We start from the raw sequence: 26,955 nt of genomic DNA, 5'->3' as shown, positions 1-26,955 counted from the left end.
GCGCGCAAAGCACCTGCGCCACTCGAGCCGCAGTACCGAACTTTGCTCACCGGGTGGCAGCAGCGAGCTCTTGGACACGGCGCCACCGCGCATTGGCGCCGCCCGAGCCGCAGTACCGAACTTTGCTCACCGGGTGGCAGCAGCGAGCCCTTGGACACGGCGCCACCGCGCATTGGCGCCGCCCGAGCCGCAGTACCGAACTTTGCTCACCGGGTGGCAGCAGCGATCGTACCGGCCCCTCCACGGCCACCCGCGCCACGGCAGCACCGGGCCCTCCACCGGCACAGGGAGCGGCCGTCGCCATCAGCCCCGCTGCCCGCACCTGGGGCTCCCCCGGCCCCGGCCCACGGCTGGACCCCGGCAGGAACAGGGGGCCGTCGCCCCAGCCCCACAGCCCGTCCCCTCCTCCCCTGGCCTCTGGCGCAGCCCCTCGTCCCGTGCAAACCAAGCACAAACGCAGCCGCCAGGGCAAAAGGGACCGCAGGTCTTTACTCAGTCACGCACCCAGCCAGTCCCGGGAGCCGCTCTGCTCCGGGGTCGGGGCCCCCGACGCTCCCTCTGCCCCTCCGACACCTCGGCACTCCTTCCCGCAGCTGCGCCCGTTGATCCAGCGGCGAACAGTCCGTCCGTCGCCTCCCGGAGCGACGCGCTGCTCGGCAGAGGCTGCCAAAAATGAGGAGCAGGGTGCAGGCCACTACAAGAGAGGAGAAAAGTGACAGGTGGCTGGACAGCGGCGGTGGAACGAGAAAGCACCAAGCAGGGAAAGGGACGGCGAGAGAAGGACGGGGACAGGCAGTCCCACAGAGACGGAGAAAGAAGCTGCAGCAAGAGAGCAAGAGCGGCAGCAGAAAGAAGAAGAGGGAGCAGGACACAGACCGAAAGTGAAGAACGGGGAGCAGGAAGGAGATGCAAAAAAAAACCCTGCAGCATGACAGAGGAAAAAAGAATAGCGGCAGGGACCTGGACAAAGAGAGATGAGGAAATAGAATAGAATAGACATGGAGAAAGCAGTAGATCTGTGACGTGCTACGGAGCCGAGAAGGAAGGCCTCGAATCAAGGGACGAGGAGGCAGACAGAGAGCACCAAAGACAGCAAAAGTACTGACAGGCTACAGAGTAGGAGGAAAGCAAAACTAGTAACCGGGAGCTGAACAGAAAGAGGGGAAGAAGGAAAAAAATGCCACGGGCTGCAGGGCAGAAAGAGGGAGGACCTAAAAGATGGGGACAAGTCAGAGACAGATGGAGAAAGAAGGTACACAAGAGCAGAAAAAAAAAATAATCGTAGCAGTGGGGGAAAGAGAGGGAGCCGGGGAGGGCCCAGGATGCACAAGAGGGGTGACAGGGCCCCGAGGGCCCACGACTCACCGCAGCTCTCACTCTCGGTGCTGCCGGGAGACTTTGACACTTCAGATGTTTCTCTCCCCTTCTCTCTTCCCCTCTTCTTCCGCAACTCCAATCGTTTGGCTCTCCTGCACCTGAGAGAAAATGCATGTGGCTGTCTTAGAGCTCATACGAGACGTGGCTTCCTAGACAAGAAGCCTCAGGAACAGGACAGAGAAAAAGAGAGAATATGATGAGTGGGAAGCAGAACACACGGATCGAGAGAGAACTTGAATCAGAGGAGTAAACAAGGCAGGAAAGAGAGATAAAGACAGGGAAGAAGCCACAAAAAAGGGCCTTTCTGGCCTCTACTCGCACCCCCCGGCCTCCTTTTTTTTCTGGCCTCTACTCTCGCCCCCAGCCTCCCACCCCTCTGCAGCCTCCCACCCCTTTCCGGCCTCCCTTTTTTTCTGGCCTCTACTCTCGCCCCCGGCCTCCCACCCCTCTGCAGCCTCCCACCCCTTTCCAGCCTCCTTTTTTTTCCTGGCCTCTACTCCCCCCTCCTCGCCCCCCCCCCCCCCGCCGCCCACCCCTCGATAGCCTCCTAACTCCCTTTTTGCTGGCCTCTACTTAATTCAGCTTCCCACCCCTCTGCAACCTCCTACCTCTTTCCAGCCTCCACTCCGCCCCCCCAGCTTCCCACCCTTTTTCAGCCTCCCACCACCGTCCCACGCAGTGCAGGACACACTGACAGAGAGAGAAAAAGGACAGGCAACAGGAAGAAACGTACTAAGAAACAAAGAAAGGGTCAGACGAAGAAGGGGGTGGGTGGTCAGGGTTGGAACCCCAACACAAACCAGCAAGGGGATAGAGGACAGACAGAGAGGAAGACAAGAACGGGCCGGGAAGCAGGAAGAGAAGGAGAGAAAGGCAAAAAGGGAGAGCCGGCTGCACAGGCAGGTACAGCAAGAAACGACCGGACAGGCAGCAGGATCGAGAAAGAGAGACAGAAAAACTGGGGACAGGAAGCAGGACAGAGGGACGGCGAGAGGAAACAAGGGCCAGGGAGCAGGACAGCGGTGGAAAAAGAGGCACTGGGGCAGTAGGACAGAAAGAGAAGGAAGAAAGGCCAGAACAAGGACGGGGAATAACAGCAAAGGGAAAGAGAAGGACAAGGAGCGGGACAGATTGTCAGAGAAAGACAGGGACAGGGAGCGGGACAAGGTGATACTGAGAGAGAAAAAGGGGACAAGGAGGCAGGACAAAGTGAAAGACAGGCACAAGTAAGAGACGGGGGAGCAGGACAGAGACGGAGGGGGAAAAGCCTCAGCTGGGCAGCAGGAGACAGAGGCGGAGAAGGGAAAAAACAGCACCGGGCTGAGGGACCCTGAGGGAGGAATTAAAAAACAAACACAGGGAGCAGGACAAAACGACAGAGAGAGAGAAAAGGGACAGAGCAGGACAGCGTTGGGGGGAGAAATGCGACCGTGACGGGCAGCGGGAGAGAGGTATGGAGAAAGAAAAAAAATACCGAGGAAGAGAGAAAGGAAACAAGGGACAGCGAGCTGCACAGGGGGATCGAGAAAGAAAGGATGGGAGAGGGAATGGCGCAGAGAGAGAAAGGCAGAAAAAACAGCAAGAGGAAGCAGGGCAAAAGGACAGCAAGAGGAAAAAGGAAAGGGACAGGGAGCTGGACAGAGATGGGAAAAAAAGCAGCGGGGACACACGAAAAGAGACAGAAAGAGAAGGGCACAAAAGGATAGATGAGGACAGCGGCAGGATGGAGACGCAGAACAAAACCTGGGACGGTCAACCTGGGTGGGCGGGGAGCGGGTCAGAGAGCCGGAGAAAGGAAAAACTCTGCTGTGGAGCAGCACAGGGGGACGGAGAAAGAAAGACAGGGACGGGGAGCAGGGCAGAGAAACGGAGAGAGAAAATAAGCGATGGGGAGCAGGGCAGAGCACTAGGAAGAGGAAAATAAGACAAGGGACAAGACCGAGGAGCTCAGAGAGAAAGAAGGGTCGAAAGGAAACGCCAGAGAGGTAGAGAAATCAAGAAATACAGGGACGAGGAGCCTTGCAGAGACGGAGCACGAAAATGTAGGGCCGGTGAGCGCGAAAGAGGGAGAGAGAGACGGGGGCAGGGGGAGGAGATGAAGAAGAAAGGAGAGATAAAGATGGCAACGGAGCGCAGGGGACACAGACAGAGAGAGAAAAAGGACAGTGAACAGGAAAAAAGGGACCGAGAAACAAAGAAAGGGTCAGATCTAGACAAAGAGACCAAGAAAGGGGCGGGGGGCGTGTGTGCAGGGAAACCCCAAAACAAACCAGCAAGGGGCTAGAGAACAGAGAGGGAGAGAAAGAGAAGAAAGGGCCACGAAACAGGACAGAGAAGGAGAGAAAGGCAAAAAGGGAGAGCAAAAAGAGAGCCGGCTGGACAGGGAGGTACAGCAAGAAACGACCGGACAGCCAGCAGGACAGAGAAATAGAGACAGGGAGCCGGCTAGAGAAATTCTGAAGGGAGAAAAAGAGGGAGAGGGAGCAGAACACAAACACAGACAGAAGACGGGAGGTACAGGGAAAGGAAAACAAAAGGAAAAAGAAAAAAAAAAAAAAATCACAGCAGCGTGGGAGAGAGAAGGATCCAGGGGAGGGCCCGGGACGCAGAAGAGGGGCGACAGGGCCCCGAGGGCCCGCCACTCACCGCGGCTCTCGCTCTCCGCGCTCCCGGGAGACTCTGCCGCTTCAGACGCTTCTCTGTCCTGCTCTCCTCCATTCCTCTTCCGTAACTCCGGTCGCTTGGCTGTCCCCCACCTAAGAGAAAACGTCCATGTCTCGCAGCTCTTACGAGACAAGGCTCCCTACACACGCAGCCGCGCTCGCGCGCTCCACAACCGGACCATGCTGCTGCTGGTGACACATACAGACCCTGCGGGGCACGCTGGCGGCCTGGCCTGCTGCGGGCTACCAAGACGGAGCCTTCCTCACCCGCAGCGCCAGGCAGCTGCCAGCCAGGTGGCCTTCCATTTCTTCTTCTTCTTCAGCCTTCTCGGGACTCTCCAGCTTCAGCCGCGCCACCTCCTGTCCGCAGCCACTCAGCGCTCCGCCTCTCCCTTTTCGCCCCCACGCCGCCAGCACAGCGAGGCCCGGCACACGCAGCCCACAAAAGCCCGGAGCGGGCGCAGCCAACGGCATCCCCAGGGCACGAACGGACAAACGCGAACTCAGCGCGGCCCCTGCCACACATAAACAAGCAGCGGCGACCGCGTTCAGGGAGGCCGAGGCAGCCCGCACCACGGGCCTTGGGGGAGGCCGGGCGCTCCGGGACACAGGCTTCAGGGGACGTGCTGCAGCTGGGGGCGGCTGCGCGGGGCGAGCGGGGCCGGGGGAGCACTGCCGACTTGGGGGGGGGGGGGGGGGTGCCCGCCTCCTTCTCCCATTCCCTTCCGTCACCTCCCGCCTCTGGCCCCGGGGCTGCCCGCACCCGGCTCGCCTCCTGCAGCCTGCCGCAGCGGCCGGCTCCAAGCTTCCCGTCCCACCACCCTCGAGCAGCCACCACGCACCCCCGCACCCGCCAGAGGGGAGCCCGCGCCTCACCGCTGGCCTCTCTGCTCCCCCGCCGCCCCGGCACCGGACACCAGGCCGCCGCCATGCTGCTCCGCCGCACCGCGCATGCGCCACGCGCCGACGGCGCGCCGGAGGGGCCACACTCTGAGCCGAACGCCGGGCTGCAGTACCGCGTTGCGGCCAGGGGGCGGCGGGGGCGGTGCCAGCGGGGGCGGGGGCGGTGCCAGCGGGGGCGGGGGCGGCGCCAGCGGGGGCGGGGGCGGCGCCAGCGGGGGCGGGGGCGGCGCCAGCGGGGGCGGGGGCGGCGCCAGCGGGGGCGGGGGCGGCGCCAGCGGGGGCGGGGGCGGCGCCAGCGGGGGCGGGGGCGGCGCCAGCGGGGGCGGGGGCGGCGCCAGCGGGGGCGGGGGCGGCGCCAGCGGGGGCGGGGGCGGCGCCAGCGGGGGCGGGGGCGGCGCCAGCGGGGGCGGGGGCGGCGCCAGCGGGGGCGGGGGCGGCGCCAGCGGGGGCGGGGGCGGCGCCAGCGGGGGCGGGGGCGGCGCCCAGCGCCGGCTCCGGCTCCGAGCAGACCCCGACTCGCGGCTCCGACACGGCGCCGCACCCCCATCGCTCCTTGCCCCCGACACGGACCCCGCCCTCCCGGGGGCTTTTCCCCGGGACCCGCCGCTCCATCCAACCCCCCCCCCCCATACCCCGCGCTCACCTTCTCCCTCGCTGCAGCCGCAACCCGGCTATGGCTCCGCTCCTCCTTCGGCTCGCATCGGGCCCGGCACGGCAGCACCGGGCCCTCTACCGGCACAGGGAGGGGCCGCCGCCATCAGCCCCGCTGCCCGCACCTGGGGCTCCCCCGGCCCCGGCCCACGGCTGGACCCCGGCAGGAACAGGGGGCCGTCGCCCCAGCCCCACAGCCCGTCCCCTCCTCCCCTGGCCTCTGGCGCAGCCCCTCGTCCCGTGCAAACCAAGCACAAACGCAGCCGCCAGGGCAAAAGGGACCGCAGGTCTTTACTCAGTCACGCACCCAGCCAGTCCCGGGAGCCGCTCTGCTCCGGGGTCGGGGCCCCCGACGCTCCCTCTGCCCCTCCGACACCTCGGCACTCCTTCCCGCAGCTGCGCCCGTTGATCCAGCGGCGAACAGTCCGTCCGTCGCCTCCCGGAGTGACGCGCTGCTCGGCAGAGGCTGCCAAAAATGAGGAGCAGGGTGCAGGCCACTACAAGAGAGGAGAAAAGTGACAGGTGGCTGGACAGCGGCGGTGGAACGAGAAAGCACGAAGCAGGGAAAGGGACGGCGAGAGAAGGACGGGGACAGGCAGTCCCACAGAGACGGAGAAAGAAGCAGCAGCAAGAGAGCAACAGCGGCAGCAGAAAGAAGAAGAGGGAGCAGGACACAGACCGAAAGTGAAGAACGGGGAGCAGGAAGGAAATGCAAAAAAAACCCTGCAGCATGACAGAGGAAAAAAGAATAGCGGCAGGGACCTGGACAAAGAGAGATGAGGAAATAGAATAGAATAGACATGGAGAAAGCAGTAGATCTGTGACGTGCTACGGAGCCGAGAAGGAAGGCCTCGAATCAAGGGACGAGGAGGCAGACAGAGAGCACCAAAGACAGCAAAAGTACTGACAGGCTACAGAGTAGGAGGAAAGCAAAACTAGTAACCGGGAGCTGAACAGAAAGAGGGGAAGAAGGAAAAAAATGCCACGGGCTGCAGGGCAGAAAGAGGGAGGACCTAAAAGATGGGGACAAGTCAGAGACAGATGGAGAAAGAAGGTACACAAGAGCAGAAAAAAAAAATAATCGTAGCAGTGGGGGAAAGAGAGGGAGCCGGGGAGGGCCCAGGATGCACAAGAGGGGTGACAGGGCCCCGAGGGCCCACGACTCACCGCAGCTCTCACTCTCGGTGCTGCCGGGAGACTTTGACACTTCAGATGTTTCTCTCCCCTTCTCTCTTCCCCTCTTCTTCCGCAACTCCAATCGTTTGGCTCTCCTGCACCTGAGAGAAAATGCATGTGGCTGTCTTAGAGCTCATACGAGACGTGGCTTCCTAGACAAGAAGCCTCAGGAACAGGACAGAGAAAAAGAGAGAATATGATGAGTGGGAAGCAGAACACACGGATCGAGAGAGAACTTGAATCAGAGGAGTAAACAAGGCAGGAAAGAGAGATAAAGACAGGGAAGAAGCCACAAAAAAGGGCCTTTCTGGCCTCTACTCGCACCCCCCGGCCTCCTTTTTTTTCTGGCCTCTACTCTCGCCCCCAGCCTCCCACCCCTCTGCAGCCTCCCACCCCTTTCCGGCCTCCCTTTTTTTCTGGCCTCTACTCTCGCCCCCGGCCTCCCACCCCTCTGCAGCCTCCCACCCCTTTCCAGCCTCCTTTTTTTTCCTGGCCTCTACTCCCCCCTCCTCGCCCCCCCCCCCCCCCCGCCGCCCACCCCTCGATAGCCTCCTAACTCCCTTTTTGCTGGCCTCTACTTAATTCAGCTTCCCACCCCTCTGCAACCTCCTACCTCTTTCCAGCCTCCACTCCGCCCCCCCAGCTTCCCACCCTTTTTCAGCCTCCCACCACCGTCCCACGCAGTGCAGGACACACTGACAGAGAGAGAAAAAGGACAGGCAACAGGAAGAAACGTACTAAGAAACAAAGAAAGGGTCAGACGAAGAAGGGGGTGGGTGGTCAGGGTTGGAACCCCAACACAAACCAGCAAGGGGATAGAGGACAGACAGAGAGGAAGACAAGAACGGGCCGGGAAGCAGGAAGAGAAGGAGAGAAAGGCAAAAAGGGAGAGCCGGCTGCACAGGCAGGTACAGCAAGAAACGACCGGACAGGCAGCAGGATCGAGAAAGAGAGACAGAAAAACTGGGGACAGGAAGCAGGACAGAGGGACGGCGAGAGGAAACAAGGGCCAGGGAGCAGGACAGCGGTGGAAAAAGAGGCACTGGGGCAGTAGGACAGAAAGAGAAGGAAGAAAGGCCAGAACAAGGACGGGGAATAACAGCAAAGGGAAAGAGAAGGACAAGGAGCGGGACAGATTGTCAGAGAAAGACAGGGACAGGGAGCGGGACAAGGTGATACTGAGAGAGAAAAAGGGGACAAGGAGGCAGGACAAAGTGAAAGACAGGCACAAGTAAGAGACGGGGGAGCAGGACAGAGACGGAGGGGGAAAAGCCTCAGCTGGGCAGCAGGAGACAGAGGCGGAGAAGGGAAAAAACAGCACCGGGCTGAGGGACCCTGACGGAGGAATTAAAAAACAAACACAGGGAGCAGGACAAAACGACAGAGAGAGAGAAAAGGGACAGAGCAGGACAGCGTTGGGGGGAGAAATGCGACCGTGACGGGCAGTGGGAGAGAGGTATGGAGAAAGAAAAAAAATACCGAGGAAGAGAGAAAGGAAACAAGGGACAGCGAGCTGCACAGGGGGATCGAGAAAGAAAGGATGGGAGAGGGAATGGCGCAGAGAGAGAAAGGCAGAAAAAACAGCAAGAGGAAGCAGGGCAAAAGGACAGCAAGAGGAAAAAGGAAAGGGACAGGGAGCTGGACAGAGATGGGAAAAAAAGCAGCGGGGACACACGAAAAGAGACAGAAAGAGAAGGGCACAAAAGGATAGATGAGGACAGCGGCAGGATGGAGACGCAGAACAAAACCTGGGACGGTCAACCTGGGTGGGCGGGGAGCGGGTCAGAGAGCCGGAGAAAGGAAAAACTCTGCTGTGGAGCAGCCGAGGGGGACGGAGAAAGACAGACAGGGACGGGGAGCAGGGCAGAGAAACGGAGAGAGAAAATAAGCGATGGGGAGCAGGGCAGAGCACTAGGAAGAGGAAAATAAGACAAGGGAGAAGACCGAGGAGCTCAGAGAGAAAGAAGGGTCGAAAGGAAACGCCAGAGAGGTAGAGAAATCAAGAAATACAGGGACGAGGAGCCTTGCAGAGACGGAGCACGAAAATGTAGGGCCGGTGAGCGCGAAAGAGGGAGAGAGAGACGGGGGCAGGGGGAGGAGATGAAGAAGAAAGGAGAGATAAAGATGGCAACGGAGCGCAGGGGACACAGACAGAGAGAGAAAAAGGACAGTGAACAGGAAAAAAGGGACCGAGAAACAAAGAAAGGGTCAGATCTAGACAAAGAGACCAAGAAAGGGGCGGGGGACGTGTGTGCAGGGAAACCCCAAAACAAACCAGCAAGGGGCTAGAGAACAGAGAGGGAGAGAAAGAGAAGAAAGGGCCACGAAGCAGGACAGAGAAGGAGAGAAAGGCAAAAAGGGAGAGCAAAAAGAGAGCCGGCTGGACAGGGAGGTACAGCAAGAAACGACCGGACAGCCAGCAGGACAGACAAATAGAGACAGGGAGCCGGCTAGAGAAATTCTGAAGGGAGAAAAAGAGGGAGAGGGAGCAGAACACAAACACAGACAGAAGACGGGAGGTACAGGGAAAGGAAAACAAAAGGAAAAAGAAAAAAAAAAAAAATCACAGCAGCGTGGGAGAGAGAAGGATCCAGGGGAGGGCCTGGGACGCAGAAGAGGGGCGACAGGGCCCCGAGGGCCCGCCACTCACCGCGGCTCTCGCTCTCCGCGCTCCCGGGAGACTCTGCCGCTTCAGACGCTTCTCTGTCCTGCTCTCCTCCATTCCTCTTCCGTAACTCCGGTCGCTTGGCTGTCCCCCACCTAAGAGAAAACGTCCATGTCTCGCAGCTCTTACGAGACAAGGATCCCCAGGCACGTAGCCTCGCTTGCTCGCGCGCTACGCGCAGGAACAGCACAGAGGAAAAGAGAGAGAGACAGAGAACGACGAGCGGGCAGCAGAACTGATGGATCAAGAGAGAAACTGAATCGGAGGAATAAAGAACACTGGAGGGAGACACAAGTAGAGCGAACAAGCCAGATGGACGGGGGCAGGAGACACACAGATCAGGCCAAAGAGGTGGAGAAAGTAAAATCGGTGATGGGCTGCAGGATGATAGAAAAGGCCACGGTTCAGCACAGAGGAGAACAACGGGACAGCAAGCTGGACAGGGGCATATAGCGAGAAACAAAGGGACAGGCAGCAGTATGGAGATACACAGACAAAGAGTTACGGGGAGGATGGAGGACAGAGAGAACAAGAGAAAAGGGACAGGGAGGGGGGCACAGATGGAGAAAGAAACATTGCAGAGAGAGAGGAAGAAAGCGACAGGGCAGAGGCAGAGAGGTAGAGAAAGGAAGAAAAAAGTAGCGACGAGTAAGAGGCCAGAGGGACAAGGAAAAGCCAGGAGGAAGGACAGAGTGAGAGAGAAAACAGGTGAGGGACACGACGCCAGACTGTGAAACAGAGAGCGCGACAGGGAGCAGGACGCTGGGACAGACAGCAAACGAGAGCAACAGAGAGAACGGCAGCGAGGCGGAGCACGAGAGAAAACAGGGACTGAGAGCAAGACCGAGGGGTGAAGCAATAAATAACGGGGCTGGGGAGCAGGACAGCAGAAGAGAGAGACAGAGAGGGGGACACATAGGACAACCGCAAACTGAGAGGGAGAAGGAGAAGAGCACAGAGGGTCACAGACAAAAAGAGAGGGACGGCAGAAAGAGAAAAACAAGACGAGGCAGAAGGACTGAGGAGCAGAGAGAAAAAGGGTCCAGGGAAAAGGACAGAGATGCAGAAAACAAGGAAAGCCTGGAGCACAGGGCAAAACTGACAAGGACAGGGAGCGGGACAAAGGGATGGAGGAGTTAAAAACAGCGATGGGCCGCAGCACAGAGGAAGAGAGAGAAAAAGAGCAAGAGCAGCAAGGGAAGAAGAGTGACAGAAGGGTGTTGACAGGGACACGTACAAAGCGGGCTTGGGGGACACAGACATCGGAAGGGTAGAAAGGAAAGGGAGGGATGGGGAGCAAGACAGCGTGACAGAGGGAGTGGAGTGCAAGGATACACAAAAGCAGAGGGACTGGGAAGAGGAAAGAACGTCAGGGAGAGAAAGGCGAGGCTGGCGAGCAGGAGAGAGAGAGGTGGAGAATGAAAAAACAGCCATGGTCAGAAGAACAGAAATGCAGAGAAGAAAAAATTACTTCCAGGCAGCAGGACAGAGGGACAGAGCAAGAGCAAAAATATCAAGAGGGAGAAGGACAGGTAACACACAGCAGGACGCTGCAGGAGTGAGAGGGAGGGAACACAGAGCAAAGCAGAAGAATGAAGAGAGAAAAAAAAAAACAACCCAGCAAACAGAAAGGGAACCGGACAGAACTAGGCAGCAGGGCAGAGAGACGGAGAAAGAAAAAACAGGGACAAAGGGATAGAGAGGCAAAGAGAGGGATGGGGACCAGGACAGTGGGATACAAACAGGGAGTAGGACTCGAGATTGCAGAGAGAGAGGTCCAGGGAAGCAGGAAGAATGACAGAGAGAAAAAGGGGGGAGGGGGGTGGGGAGCAGGATAGAGCGCTGGAGAAAGGAAAAACTCTGCTGTGGAGCAGCAGAGGGGGACGGAGAAAGAGAGAGAGGGACGGGGAGCAGGGCAGAGAAACGGAGAGAGAAAATAAGCGATGGGGAGCAGGGCAGAGCACTAGGAAGAGGAAAATAAGACAAGGGAGAAGACCGAGGAGCTCAGAGAGAAAGAAGGGTCGAAAGGAAACGCCAGAGAGGTAGAGAAATCAAGAAATACAGGGACGAGGAGCCTTGCAGAGACGGAGCACGAAAATGTAGGGCCGGTGAGCGCGAAAGAGGGAGAGAGAGACGGGGGCAGGGGGAGGAGATGAAGAAGAAAGGAGAGATAAAGATAGCAACGGAGCGCAGGGGACACAGACAGAGAGAGAAAAAGGACAGTGAACAGGAAAAAAGGGACCGAGAAACAAAGAAAGGGTCAGATCTAGACAAAGAGACCAAGAAAGGGGCGGGGGGCGTGTGTGCAGGGAAACCCCAAAACAAACCAGCAAGGGGCTAGAGAACAGAGAGGGAGAGAAAGAGAAGAAAGGGCCACGAAGCAGGACAGAGAAGGAGAGAAAGGCAAAAAGGGAGAGCAAAAAGAGAGCCGGCTGGACAGGGAGGTACAGCAAGAAACGACCGGACAGCCAGCAGGACAGAGAAATAGAGACAGGGAGCCGGCTAGAGAAATTCTGAAGGGAGAAAAAGAGGGAGAGGGAGCAGAACACAAACACAGACAGAAGACGGGAGGTACAGGGAAAGGAAAACAAAAGGAAAAAGAAAAAAAAAAAAAAAATCACAGCAGCGTGGGAGAGAGAAGGATCCAGGGGACAGCTCGGGACGCAGAAGAGGGGCGACAGGGCCCCGAGGGCCCGCCACTCACCGCAGCTCTCGCTCTCCGCGCTCCCGGGAGACTCTGCCGCTTCAGACGCTTCTCCGTCCTGCTCTCCTCCATTCCTCTTCCGTAACTCCGGTCGCTTGGCTGTCCCCCACCTAAGACAAAACGTCCATGTCTCGCAGCTCTTACGAGACAAGGCTCCCTACGCACGCAGCCGCGCTCGCGCGCTCCACAACCGGACCATGCTGCTGCTGGTGACACATACAGACCCTGCGGGGCACGCTGGCGGCCTGGCCTGCTGCGGGCTACCAAGACGGAGCCTTCCTCACCCGCAGCGCCAGGCAGCTGCCAGCCAGGTGGCCTTCCATTTCTTCTTCTTCTTCAGCCTTCTCGGGACTCTCCAGCTTCAGCCGCGCCACCTCCTGCCCGCAGCCACTCAGCGCTCCGCCTCTCCCTTTTCGCCCCCACGCCGCCAGCACAGCGAGGCCCGGCACACGCAGCCCACAAAAGCCCGGAGCGGGCGCAGCCAACGGCATCCCCAGGGCACGAACGGACAAACGCGAACTCAGCGCGGCCACTGCCACACATAAACAAGCAGCGGCGACCGCGTTCAGGGAGGCCGAGGCAGCCCGCACCACGGGCCTTGGGGGAGGCCGGGCGCTCCGGGACACAGGCTTCAGGGGACGTGCTGCAGCTGGGGGCGGCTGCGCGGGGCGAGCGGGGCCGGGGGAGCACTGCCGACTTGGGGGGGGGGGGGTGCCCGCCTCCTTCTCCCATTCCCTTCCGTCACCTCCCGCCTCTGGCCCCGGGGCTGCCCGCACCCGGCTCGCCTCCTGCAGCCTGCCGCAGCGGCCGGCTCCAAGCTTCCCGTCCCACCACCCTCGAGCAGCCACCACGCACCCCCGCACCCGCCAGAGGGGAGCCCGCGCCTCACCGCTGGCCTCTCTGCTCCCCCGCCGCCCCGGCACCGGACACCAGGCCGCCGCCATGCTGCTCCGCCGCACCGCGCATGCGCCACGCGCCGACGGCGCGCCGGAGGGGCCACACTCTGAGCCGAACGCCGGGCTGCAGTACCGCGTTGCGGCCAGGGGGCGGCGCGGGCGGGGGCGGGGCCAGCGGGGCCGGGGGCGGCGCCAGCGGGGCCGGGGGCGGAGCCAGCGGGGGCGGGGGCGGCGCCAGCGGGGGCGGGGGCGGTGCCAGCGGGGGCGGGGGCGGCGCCTGCGGGGGCGGGGGCGGCGCCTGCGGGGGCGGCGTCTGCGGGGGCGGCGACTGCGGGGGCGGCGCCTGCGGGGGCGGCGCCGGCGCCGGCGGGGGCGGCGCCGGCGGGGGCGGGGGCGGTGCCGGCGGGGGCGGGGGCGGCGCCAGCGGGGGCGGGGGCGGCGCCAGCGGGGGCGGGGGCGGTGCCCAGCGCCGGCTCCGGCTCCGAGCAGACCCCGACTCGCGGCTCCGACACGGCGCCGCACCCCCGCCTCTCCTTGCCCTCGACACGGACCCCGCCCTCCCGGGGGCTTTTCCCCGGGACCCGCCGCTCCATCCAACCCCCCCCCATACCCCGCGCTCACCTTCTCCCTCGCTGCAGCCGCAACCCGGCTATGGCTCCGCTCCTCCTTCGGCTCGCATCGGGCCCGGCACGGCAGCACCGGGCCCTCTACCGGCAGAGGGAGGGGCCGTCGCCATCAGCCCCGCTGCCCGCACCTGGGGCTCTTCCGGCCCCGGCCCACGGCTGGAGCCCACGATGCCGTCATTGGGCAAACACAAAGACTCTCTGAAGCCCTTTGGGCACTTCAGCAAGCAGGCAGGCGTTCCTTATTGCAGCGCCGGACACACAGGGCACGGCTCCTCCCAGCGCGCAAAGCACCTGCGCCACTCGAGCGGCAGTACCGAACTTTGCTCACCGGGTGGCAGCAGCGAGCCCTTGGACACGGCGCCACCGCGCATTGGCGCCGCCCGAGCCGCAGTACCGAACTTTGCTCACCGGGTGGCAGCAGCGATCGTACCGGCCCCTCCACGGCCACCCGCGCCACGGCAGCACCGGGCCCTCCACCGGCACAGGGAGCGGCCGTCGCCATCAGCCCCGCTGCCCGCACCTGGGGCTCCCCCGGCCCCGGCCCACGGCTGGACCCCGGCAGGAACAGGGGGCCGTCGCCCCAGCCCCACAGCCCGTCCCCTCCTCCCCTGGCCTCTGGCGCAGCCCCTCGTCCCGTGCAAACCAAGCACAAACGCAGCCGCCAGGGCAAAAGGGACCGCAGGTCTTTACTCAGTCACGCACCCAGCCAGTCCCGGGAGCCGCTCTGCTCCGGGGTCGGGGCCCCCGACGCTCCCTCTGCCCCTCCGACACCTCGGCACTCCTTCCCGCAGCTGCGCCCGTTGATCCAGCGGCGAACAGTCCGTCCGTCGCCTCCCGGAGAGACGCGCTGCTCGGCAGAGGCTGCCAAAAATGAGGAGCAGGGTGCAGGCCACTACAAGAGAGGAGAAAAGTGACAGGTGGCTGGACAGCGGCGGTGGAACGAGAAAGCACCAAGCAGGGAAAGGGACGGCGAGAGAAGGACGGGGACAGGCAGTCCCACAGAGACGGAGAAAGAAGCAGCAGCAAGAGAGCAAGAGCGGCAGCAGAAAGAAGAAGAGGGAGCAGGACACAGACCGAAAGTGAAGAACGGGGAGCAGGAAGGAGATGCAAAAAAAAACCCTGCAGCATGACAGAGGAAAAAAGAATAGCGGCAGGGACCTGGACAAAGAGAGATGAGGAAATAGAATAGAATAGACATGGAGAAAGCAGTAGATCTGTGACGTGCTACGGAGCCGAGAAGGAAGGCCTCGAATCAAGGGACGAGGAGGCAGACAGAGAGCACCAAAGACAGCAAAAGTACTGACAGGCTACAGAGTAGGAGGAAAGCAAAACTAGTAACCGGGAGCTGAACAGAAAGAGGGGAAGAAGGAAAAAAATGCCACGGGCTGCAGGGCAGAAAGAGGGAGGACCTAAAAGATGGGGACAAGTCAGAGACAGATGGAGAAAGAAGGTACACAAGAGCAGAAAAAAAAAATAATCGTAGCAGTGGGGGAAAGAGAGGGAGCCGGGGAGGGCCCAGGATGCACAAGAGGGGTGACAGGGCCCCGAGGGCCCACGACTCACCGCAGCTCTCACTCTCGGTGCTGCCGGGAGACTTTGACACTTCCGATGTTTCTCTCCCCTTCTCTCTTCCCTTCTTCTTCCGCAACTCCAATCGTTTGGCTCTCCTGCACCTGAGAGAAAATGCATGTGGCTGTCTTAGAGCTCATACGAGACGTGGCTTCCTAGACAAGAAGCCTCAGGAACAGGACAGAGAAAAAGAGAGAATATGATGAGTGGGAAGCAGAACACACGGATCGAGAGAGACTTGAATCAGAGGAGTAAACAAGGCAGGAAAGAGAGATAAAGACAGGGAAGAAGCCACAAAAAAGGGCCTTTCTGGCCTCTACTCGCACCCCCCGGCCTCCCCTTTTTTCTGGCCTCTACTCTCGCCCCCGGCCTCCCACCCCTCTGCAGCCTCCCACCCCTTTCCGGCCTCCTTTTTTTTCCTGGCCTCTACTCCCCCCTCCTCGCCCCCCCCCCCCCCCCCCCGCCTCCCACCCCTCGATAGCCTCCTAACTCCCTTTTTGCTGGCCTCTACTTAATTCAGCTTCCCACCCCTCTGCAACCTCCTACCTCTTTCCAGCCTCCACTCCGCCCCCCCAGCTTCCCACCCTTTTTCAGCCTCCCACCACCGTCCCACGCAGTGCAGGACACACTGACAGAGAGAGAAAAAGGACAGGCAACAGGAAGAAACGTACTAAGAAACAAAGAAAGGGTCAGACGAAGAAGGGGGTGGGTGGTCAGGGTTGGAACCCCAACACAAACCAGCAAGGGGATAGAGGACAGACAGAGAGGAAGACAAGAACGGGCCGGGAAGCAGGAAGAGAAGGAGAGAAAGGCAAAAAGGGAGAGCCGGCTGCACAGGCAGGTACAGCAAGAAACGACCGGACAGGCAGCAGGATCGAGAAAGAGAGACAGAAAAACTGGGGACAGGAAGCAGGACAGAGGGACGGCGAGAGGAAACGAGGGCCAGGGAGCAGGACAGCGGTGGAAAAAGAGGCACTGGGGCAGCAGGACAGAAAGAGAAGGAAGAAAGGCCAGAACAAGGACGGGGAATAACAGCAAAGGGAAAGAGAAGGACAAGGAGCGGGACAGATTGTCAGAGAAAGACAGGGACAGGGAGCGGGACAAGGTGATACTGAGAGAGAAAAAGGGGACAAGGAGGCAGGACAAAGTGAAAGACAGGCACAAGTAAGAGACGGGGGAGCAGGACAGAGACGGAGGGGGAAAAGCCTCAGCTGGGCAGCAGGAGAGAGAGGCGGAGAAGGGAAAAAACAGCACCGGGCTGAGGGACCCTGAGGGAGGAATTAAAAAACAAACACAGGGAGCGGGACAAAACGACAGAGAGAGAGAAAAGGGACAGAGCAGGACAGCGTTGGGGGGAGAAATGCGACCGTGACGGGCAGCGGGAGAGAGGTATGGAGAAAGAAAAAAAATACCGAGGAAGAGAGAAAGGAAACAAGGGACAGCGAGCTGCACAGGGGGATCGAGAAAGAAAGGATGGGAGAGGGAATGGCGCAGAGAGAGAAAGGCAGAAAAAACAGCAAGAGGAAGCAGGGCAAAAGGACAGCAAGAGGAAAAAGGAAAGGGACAGGGAGCTGGACAGAGATGGGAAAAAAAGCAGCGGGGACACACGAAAAGAGACAGAAAGAGAAGGGCACAAAAGGATAGATGAGGACAGCGGCAGGATGGAGACGCAGAACAAAACCTGGGACGGTCAACCTGGGTGGGCGGGGAGCCGGTCAGAGAGCCGGAGAAAGGAAAAACTCTGCTGTGGAGCAGCAGAGGGGGACGGAGAAAGACAGACAGGGACGGGGAGCAGGGCAGAGAAACGGAGAGAGAAAATAAGCGATGGGGAGCAGGGCAGAGCACTAGGAAGAGGAAAATAAGACAAGGGAGAAGACCGAGAAGCTCAGAGAGAAAGAAGGGTCGAAAGGAAACGCCAGAGAGGTAGAGAAATCAAGAAATACAGGGACGAGGAGCCTTGCAGAGACGGAGCACGAAAATGTAGGGCCGGTGAGCGCGAAAGAGGGAGAGAGAGACGGGGGCAGGGGGAGGAGATGAAGAAGAAAGGAGAGATAAAGATGGCAACGGAGCGCAGGGGACACAGACAGAGAGAGAAAAAGGACAGTGAACAGGAAAAAAGGGACCGAGAAACAAAGAAAGGGTCAGATCTAGACAAAGAGACCAAGAAAGGGGCGGGGGGCGTGTGTGCAGGGAAACCCCAAAACAAACCAGCAAGGGGCTAGAGAACAGAGAGGGAGAGAAAGAGAAGAAAGGGCCACGAAGCAGGACAGAGAAGGAGAGAAAGGCAAAAAGGGAGAGCAAAAAGAGAGCCGGCTGGACAGGGAGGTACAGCAAGAAACGACCGGACAGCCAGCAGGACAGACAAATAGAGACAGGGAGCCGGCTAGAGAAATTCTGAAGGGAGAAAAAGAGGGAGAGGGAGCAGAACACAAACACAGACAGAAGACGGGAGGTACAGGGAAAGGAAAACAAAAGGAAAAAGAAAAAAAAAAAAAAAAAAAAAAAAATCACAGCAGCGTGGGAGAGAGAAGGATCCAGGGGACAGCTCGGGACGCAGAAGAGGGGCGACAGGGCCCCGAGGGCCCGCCACTCACCGCGGCTCTCGCTCTCCGCACTGCCGGGAGACTCTGCCGCTTCAGATGCTTCTCTCTCCTGCTCTCCTCCATTCCTCTTCCGTAACTCCGGTCGCTTGGCTGTCCCCCACCTAAGAGAAAACGTCCATGTCTCGCAGCTCTTACGAGACAAGGCTCCCCAGGCACGTAGCCTCGCTTGCTCGCGCGCTACGCGCAGGAACAGCACAGAGGGAAAGAGAGAGAGACAGAGAACGACGAGCGGGCAGCAGAACTGATGGATCAAGAGAGAAACTGAATCGGAGGAATAAAGAACACTGGAGGGAGACACAAGTAGAGCGAACAAGCCAGATGGACGGGGGCAGGAGACACACAGATCAGGCCAAAGAGGTGGAGAAAGTAAAATCGGTGACGGGCTGCAGGATGATAGAAAAGGCCACGGTTCAGCACAGAGGAGAACAACGGGACAGCAAGCCGGACAGGGGCATATAGCGAGAAACAAAGGGACAGGCAGCAGTATGGAGATACACAGACAAAGAGTTACGGGGAGGATGGAGGACAGAGAGAACAAGAGAAAAGGGACAGGGAGGGGGGCACAGATGGAGAAAGAAACATTGCAGAGAGAGAGAGGAAGAAAGCGACAGGGCAGAGGCAGAGAGGTAGAGAAAGGAAGAAAAAAGTAGCGACGAGTAAGAGGCCAGAGGGACAAGGAAAAGCCAGGAGGAAGGACAGAGTGAGAGAGAAAACAGGTGAGGGACACGACGCCAGACTGTGAAACAGAGAGCGCGACAGGGAGCAGGACGCTGGGACAGACAGCAAACGAGAGCAACAGAGAGAACGGCAGCGAGGCGGAGCACGAGAGAAAACAGGGACTGAGAGCAAGACCGAGGGGTGAAGCAATAAATAACGGGGCTGGGGAGCAGGACAGCAGAAGAGAGAGACAGAGAGGGGGACACATAGGACAACCGCAAACTGAGAGGGAGAAGGAGAAGAGCACAGAGGGTCACAGACAAAAAGAGAGGGACGGCAGAAAGAGAAAAACAAGACGAGGCAGAAGGACTGAGGAGCAGAGAGAAAAAGGGTACAGGGAAAAGGACAGAGATGCAGAAAACAAGGAAAGCCTGGAGCACAGGGCAAAACTGACAAGGACAGGGAGCGGGACAAAGGGATGGAGGAGTTAAAAACAGCGATGGGCCGCAGCACAGAGGAAGAGAGAGAAAAAGAGCAAGAGCAGCAAGGGAAGAAGAGTGACAGAAGGGTGTTGACAGGGACACGTACAAAGCGGGCTTGGGGGACACAGACATCGGAAGGGTAGAAAGGAAAGGGAGGGATGGGGAGCAAGACAGCGTGACAGAGGGAGTGGAGTGCAAGGATACACAAAAGCAGAGGGACTGGGAAGAGGAAAGAACGTCAGGGAGAGAAAGGCGAGGCTGGCGAGCAGGAGAGAGAGAGGTGGAGAATGAAAAAACAGCCATGGTCAGAAGAACAGAAATGCAGAGAAGAAAAAATTACTTCCAGGCAGCAGGACAGAGGGACAGAGCAACAGCAAAAATATCAAGAGGGAGAAGGACAGGTAACACACAGCAGGACGCTGCAGGAGTGAGAGGGAGGGAACACAGAGCAAAGCAGAAGAATGAAGAGAGAAAAAAAAAAAACAACCCAGCAAACAGAAAGGGAACCGGACAGAACTAGGCAGCAGGGCAGAGAGACGGAGAAAGAAAAAACAGGGACAAAGGGATAGAGAGGCAAAGAGAGGGATGGGGACCAGGACAGTGGGATACAAACAGGGAGTAGGACTCGAGATTGCAGAGAGAGAGGTCCAGGGAAGCAGGAAGAATGACAGAGAGAAAAAGGGGGGAGGGGGGTGGGGAGCAGGTCAGAGCGCTGGAGAAAGGAAAAACTCTGCTGTGGAGCAGCAGAGGGGGACGGAGAAAGACAGACAGGGACGGGGAGCAGGGCAGAGAAACGGAGAGAGAAAATAAGCGATGGGGAGCAGGGCAGAGCACTAGGAAGAGGAAAATAAGACAAGGGAGAAGACCGAGAAGCTCAGAGAGAAAGAAGGGTCGAAAGGAAACGCCAGAGAGGTAGAGAAATCAAGAAATACAGGGACGAGGAGCCTTGCAGAGACGGAGCACGAAAATGTAGGGCCGGTGAGCGCGAAAGAGGGAGAGAGAGACGGGGGCAGGGGGAGGAGATGAAGAAGAAAGGAGAGATAAAGATAGCAACGGAGCGCAGGGGACACAGACAGAGAGAGAAGAAGGACAGTGAACAGGAAAAAAGGGACCGAGAAACAAAGAAAGGGTCAGATCTAGACAAAGAGACCAAGAAAGGGGCGGGGGGCGTGTGTGCAGGGAAACCCCAAAACAAACCAGCAAGGGGCTAGAGAACAGAGAGGGAGAGAAAGAGAAGAAAGGGCCACGAAACAGGACAGAGAAGGAGAGAAAGGCAAAAAGGGAGAGCAAAAAGAGAGCCGGCTGGACAGGGAGGTACAGCAAGAAACGACCGGACAGCCAGCAGGACAGAGAAATAGAGACAGGGAGCCGGCTAGAGAAATTCTGAAGGGAGAAAAAGAGGGAGAGGGAGCAGAACACAAACACAGACAGAAGACGGGAGGTACAGGGAAAGGAAAACAAAAGGAAAAAGAAAAAAAAAAAAAAAATCACAGCAGCGTGGGAGAGAGAAGGATCCAGGGGAGGGCCCGGGACGCAGAAGAGGGGCGACAGGGCCCCGAGGGCCCGCCACTCACCGCGGCTCTCGCTCTCCGCGCTCCCGGGAGACTCTGCCGCTTCAGACGCTTCTCTGTCCTGCTCTCCTCCATTCCTCTTCCGTAACTCCGGTCGCTTGGCTGTCCCCCACCTAAGAGAAAACGTCCATGTCTCGCAGCTCTTACGAGACAAGGCTCCCTACGCACGCAGCCGCGCTCGCGCGCTCCACAACCGGACCATGCTGCTGCTGGTGACACATACAGACCCTGCGGGGCACGCTGGCGGCCTGGCCTGCTGCGGGCTACCAAGACGGAGCCTTCCTCACCCGCAGCGCCAGGCAGCTGCCAGCCAGGTGGCCTTCCATTTCTTCTTCTTCTTCAGCCTTCTCGGGACTCTCCAGCTTCAGCCGCGCCACCTCCTGTCCGCAGCCACTCAGCGCTCCGCCTCTCCCTTTTCGCCCCCACGCCGCCAGCACAGCGAGGCCCGGCACACGCAGCCCACAAAAGCCCGGAGCGGGCGCAGCCAACGGCATCCCCAGGGCACGAACGGACAAACGCGAACTCAGCGCAGCCCCTGCCACACATAAACAAGCAGCGGCGACCGCGTTCAGGGAGGCCGAGGCAGCCCGCACCACGGGCCTTGGGGGAGGCCGGGCGCTCCGGGACACAGGCTTCAGGGGACGTGCTGCAGCTGGGGGCGGCTGCGCGGGGCGAGCGGGGCCGGGGGAGCACTGCCGACTTGGGGGGGGGGGTGGGTGCCCGCCTCCTTCTCCCATTCCCTTCCGTCACCTCCCGCCTCTGGCCCCGGGGCTGCCCGCACCCGGCTCGCCTCCTGCAGCCTGCCGCAGCGGCCGGCTCCAAGCTTCCCGTCCCACCACCCTCGAGCAGCCACCACGCACCCCCGCACCCGCCAGAGGGGAGCCCGCGCCTCACCGCTGGCCTCTCTGCTCCCCCGCCGCCCCGGCACCGGACACCAGGCCGCCGCCATGCTGCTCCGCCGCACCGCGCATGCGCCACGCGCCGACGGCGCGCCGGAGGGGCCACACTCTGAGCCGAACGCCGGGCTGCAGTACCGCGTTGCGGCCAGGGGGCGGCGGGGGCGAGAGCGGCGCCAGCGGGGCCGGGGGCGGCGCCAGCGGGGCCGGGGGCGGCGCCAGCGGGGCCGGGGGCGGCGCCAGCGGGGCCGGGGGCGGCGCCAGCGGGGCCGGGGGCGGCGCCAGCGGGGGCGGGGGCGGCGCCAGCGGGGGCGGGGGCGGTGCCAGCGGGGCCGGGGGCGGCGCCAGCGGGGGCGGGGGCGGCGCCAGCGGGGGCGGGGGCGGCGCCAGCGGGGGCGGAGCCGGCGCCAGCGGGGGCGGAGCCGGCGCCAGCGGGGGCGGAGCCGGCGCCAGCGGGGGCGGAGCCGGCGGGGGCGGGGGCGGGGGCGGCGCCCAGCGCCGGCTCAGGCTCTGAGCAGACCCCGACTCGCGGCTCCGACACGGCGCCGCACCCCCGCCTCTCCTTGCCCTCGACACGGACCCCGCCCTCCCGGGGGCTTTTCCCCGGGACCCGCCGCTCCATCCAACCCCCCCCCATACCCCGCGCTCACCTTCTCCCTCGCTGCAGCCGCAACCCGGCTATGGCTCCGCTCCTCCTTCGGCTCGCATCGGGCCCGGCACGGCAGCACCGGGCCCTCTACCGGCAGAGGGAGGGGCCGTCGCCATCAGCCCCGCTGCCCGCACCTGGGGCTCTTCCGGCCCCGGCCCACGGCTGGAGCCCACGATGCCGTCATTGGGCAAACACAAAGACTCTCTGAAGCCCTTTGGGCACTTCAGCAAGCAGGCAGGCGTTCCTTATTGCAGCGCCGGACACACAGGGCACGGCTCCTCCCAGCGCGCAAAGCACCTGCGCCACTCGAGCCGCAGTACCGAACTTTGCTCACCTGGTGGCAGCAGCGAGCCCTTGGACACGGCGCCACCGCGCATTGGCGCCGCCCGAGCCGCAGTACCGAACTTTGCTCACCGGGTGGCAGCAGCGATCGTACCGGCCCCTCCACGGCCACCCGCGCCACGGCAGCACCGGGCCCTCCACCGGCACAGGGAGCGGCCGTCGCCATCAGCCCCGCTGCCCGCACCTGGGGCTCCCCCGGCCCCGGCCCACGGCTGGACCCCGGCAGGAACAGGGGGCCGTCGCCCCAGCCCCACAGCCCGTCCCCTCCTCCCCTGGCCTCTGGCGCAGCCCCTCGTCCCGTGCAAACCAAGCACAAACGCAGCCGCCAGGGCAAAAGGGACCGCAGGTCTTTACTCAGTCACGCACCCAGCCAGTCCCGGGAGCCGCTCTGCTCCGGGGTCGGGGCCCCCGACGCTCCCTCTGCCCCTCCGACACCTCGGCACTCCTTCCCGCAGCTGCGCCCGTTGATCCAGCGGCGAACAGTCCGTCCGTCGCCTCCCGGAGCGACGCGCTGCTCGGCAGAGGCTGCCAAAAATGAGGAGCAGGGTGCAGGCCACTACAAGAGAGGAGAAAAGTGACAGGTGGCTGGACAGCGGCGGTGGAACGAGAAAGCACCAAGCAGGGAAAGGGACGGCGAGAGAAGGACGGGGACAGGCAGTCCCACAGAGACGGAGAAAGAAGCAGCAGCAAGAGAGCAAGAGCGGCAGCAGAAAGAAGAAGAGGGAGCAGGACACAGACCGAAAGTGAAGAACGGGGAGCAGGAAGGAGATGCAAAAAAAAACCCTGCAGCATGACAGAGGAAAAAAGAATAGCGGCAGGGACCTGGACAAAGAGAGATGAGGAAATAGAATAGAATAGACATGGAGAAAGCAGTAGATCTGTGACGTGCTACGGAGCCGAGAAGGAAGGCCTCGAATCAAGGGACGAGGAGGCAGACAGAGAGCACCAAAGACAGCAAAAGTACTGACAGGCTACAGAGTAGGAGGAAAGCAAAACTAGTAACCGGGAGCTGAACAGAAAGAGGGGAAGAAGGAAAAAAATGCCACGGGCTGCAGGGCAGAAAGAGGGAGGACCTAAAAGATGGGGACAAGTCAGAGACAGATGGAGAAAGAAGGTACACAAGAGCAGAAAAAAAAAATAATCGTAGCAGTGGGGGAAAGAGAGGGAGCCGGGGAGGGCCCAGGATGCACAAGAGGGGTGACAGGGCCCCGAGGGCCCACGACTCACCGCAGCTCTCACTCTCGGTGCTGCCGGGAGACTTTGACACTTCCGATGTTTCTCTCCCCTTCTCTCTTCCCCTCTTCTTCCGCAACTCCAATCGTTTGGCTCTCCTGCACCTGAGAGAAAATGCATGTGGCTGTCTTAGAGCTCATACGAGACGTGGCTTCCTAGACAAGAAGCCTCAGGAACAGGACAGAGAAAAAGAGAGAATATGATGAGTGGGAAGCAGAACACACGGATCGAGAGAGAACTTGAATCAGAGGAGTAAACAAGGCAGGAAAGAGAGATAAAGACAGGGAAGAAGCCACAAAAAAGGGCCTTTCTGGCCTCTACTCGCACCCCCCGGCCTCCTTTTTTTTCCTGGCCTCTACTCCCCCCTCCTCGCCTCCCACCCCTCGATAGCCTCCTAACTCCCTTTTTGCTGGCCTCTACTTAATTCAGCTTCCCACCCCTCTGCAACCTCCTACTTCTTTCCAGCCTCCACTCCGCCCCCCCAGCTTCCCACCCTTTTTCAGCCTCCCACCACCGTCCCACGCAGTGCAGGACACACTGACAGAGAGAGAAAAAGGACAGGCAACAGGAAGAAACGTACTAAGAAACAAAGAAAGGGTCAGACGAAGAAGGGGGTGGGTGGTCAGGGTTGGAACCCCAACACAAACCAGCAAGGGGCTAGAGGACAGACAGAGAGGAAGACAAGAACGGGCCGGGAAGCAGGAAGAGAAGGAGAGAAAGGCAAAAAGGGAGAGCCGGCTGCACAGGCAGGTACAGCAAGAAACGACCGGACAGGCAGCAGGATCGAGAAAGAGAGACAGAAAAACTGGGGACAGGAAGCAGGACAGAGGGACGGCGAGAGGAAACAAGGGCCAGGGAGCAGGACAGCGGTGGAAAAAGAGGCACTGGGGCAGCAGGACAGAAAGAGAAGGAAGAAAGGCCAGAACAAGGACGGGGAATAACAGCAAAGGGAAAGAGAAGGACAAGGAGCGGGACAGATTGTCAGAGAAAGACAGGGACAGGGAGCGGGACAAGGTGATACTGAGAGAGAAAAAGGGGACAAGGAGGCAGGACAAAGTGAAAGACAGGCACAAGTAAGAGACGGGGGAGCAGGACAGAGACGGAGGGGGAAAAGCCTCAGCTGGGCAGCAGGAGACAGAGGCGGAGAAGGGAAAAAACAGCACCGGGCTGAGGGACCCTGAGGGAGGAATTAAAAAACAAACACAGGGAGCGGGACAAAACGACAGAGAGAGAGAAAAGGGACAGAGCAGGACAGCGTTGGGGGGAGAAATGCGACCGTGACGGGCAGCGGGAGAGAGGTATGGAGAAAGAAAAAAAATACCGAGGAAGAGAGAAAGGAAACAAGGGACAGCGAGCTGCACAGGGGGATCGAGAAAGAAAGGATGGGAGAGGGAATGGCGCAGAGAGAGAAAGGCAGAAAAAACAGCAAGAGGAAGCAGGGCAAAAGGACAGCAAGAGGAAAAAGGAAAGGGACAGGGAGCTGGACAGAGATGGGAAAAAAAGCAGCGGCGACACACGAAAAGAGACAGAAAGAGAAGGGCACAAAAGGATAGATGAGGACAGCGGCAGGATGGAGACGCAGAACAAAACCTGGGACGGTCAACCTGGGTGGGCGGGGAGCGGGTCAGAGAGCGGAGAAAGGAAAAACTCTGCTGTGGAGCAGCAGAGGGGGACGGAGAAAGACAGACAGGGACGGGGAGCAGGGCAGAGAAACGGAGAGAGAAAATAAGCGATGGGGAGCAGGGCAGAGCACTAGGAAGAGGAAAATAAGACAAGGGAGAAGACCGAGAAGCTCAGAGAGAAAGAAGGGTCGAAAGGAAACGCCAGAGAGGTAGAGAAATCAAGAAATACAGGGACGAGGAGCCTTGCAGAGACGGAGCACGAAAATGTAGGGCCGGTGAGCGCGAAAGAGGGAGAGAGAGACGGGGGCAGGGGGAGGAGATGAAGAAGAAAGGAGAGATAAAGATGGCAACGGAGCGCAGGGGACACAGACAGAGAGAGAAGAAGGACAGTGAACAGGAAAAAAGGGACCGAGAAACAAAGAAAGGGTCAGATCTAGACAAAGAGACCAAGAAAGGGGCGGGGGGCGTGTGTGCAGGGAAACCCCAAAACAAACCAGCAAGGGGCTAGAGAACAGAGAGGGAGAGAAAGAGAAGAAAGGGCCACGAAGCAGGACAGAGAAGGAGAGAAAGGCAAAAAGGGAGAGCAAAAAGAGAGCCGGCTGGACAGGGAGGTACAGCAAGAAACGACCGGACAGCCAGCAGGACAGAGAAATAGAGACAGGGAGCCGGCTAGAGAAATTCTGAAGGGAGAAAAAGAGGGAGAGGGAGCAGAACACAAACACAGACAGAAGACGGGAGGTACAGGGAAAGGAAAACAAAAGGAAAAAGAAAAAAAAAAAAAAAAAACACAGCAGCGTGGGAGAGAGAAGGATCCAGGGGAGGGCCCGGGACGCAGAAGAGGGGCGACAGGGCCCCGAGGGCCCGCCACTCACCGCGGCTCTCGCTCTCCGCGCTCCCGGGAGACTCTGCCGCTTCAGACGCTTCTCTGTCCTGCTCTCCTCCATTCCTCTTCCGTAACTCCGGTCGCTTGGCTGTCCCCCACCTAAGAGAAAACGTCCATGTCTCGCAGCTCTTACGAGACAAGGATCCCCAGGCACGTAGCCTCGCTTGCTCGCGCGCTACGCGCAGGAACAGCACAGAGGGAAAGAGAGAGAGACAGAGAACGACGAGCGGGCAGCAGAACTGATGGATCAAGAGAGAAACTGAATTGGAGGAATAAAGAACACTGGAGGGAGACACAAGTAGAGCGAACAAGCCAGATGGACGGGGGCAGGAGACACACAGATCAGGCCAAAGAGGTGGAGAAAGTAAAATCGGTGACGGGCTGCAGGATGATAGAAAAGGCCACGGTTCAGCACAGAGGAGAACAACGGGACAGCAAGCTGGACAGGGGCATATAGCGAGAAACAAAGGGACAGGCAGCAGTATGGAGATACACAGACAAAGAGTTACGGGGAGGATGGAGGACAGAGAGAACAAGAGAAAAGGGACAGGGAGGGGGGCACAGATGGAGAAAGAAACATTGCAGAGAGAGAGAGGAAGAAAGCGACAGGGCAGAGGCAGAGAGGTAGAGAAAGGAAGAAAAAAGTAGCGACGAGTAAGAGGCCAGAGGGACAAGGAAAAGCCAGGAGGAAGGACAGAGTGAGAGAGAAAACAGGTGAGGGACACGACGCCAGACTGTGAAACAGAGAGCGCGACAGGGAGCAGGACGCTGGGACAGACAGCAAACG

The sequence above is a fragment of the Opisthocomus hoazin genome, unplaced genomic scaffold (assembly GCF_030867145.1).
Source record: "Opisthocomus hoazin isolate bOpiHoa1 unplaced genomic scaffold, bOpiHoa1.hap1 HAP1_SCAFFOLD_120, whole genome shotgun sequence".
In the NCBI taxonomy this organism is placed as follows: domain Eukaryota; kingdom Metazoa; phylum Chordata; class Aves; order Opisthocomiformes; family Opisthocomidae; genus Opisthocomus; species Opisthocomus hoazin.
The sequence above is the reverse complement of the archived record's forward strand: the minus strand, read 5'-3'. Positions refer to the sequence as shown.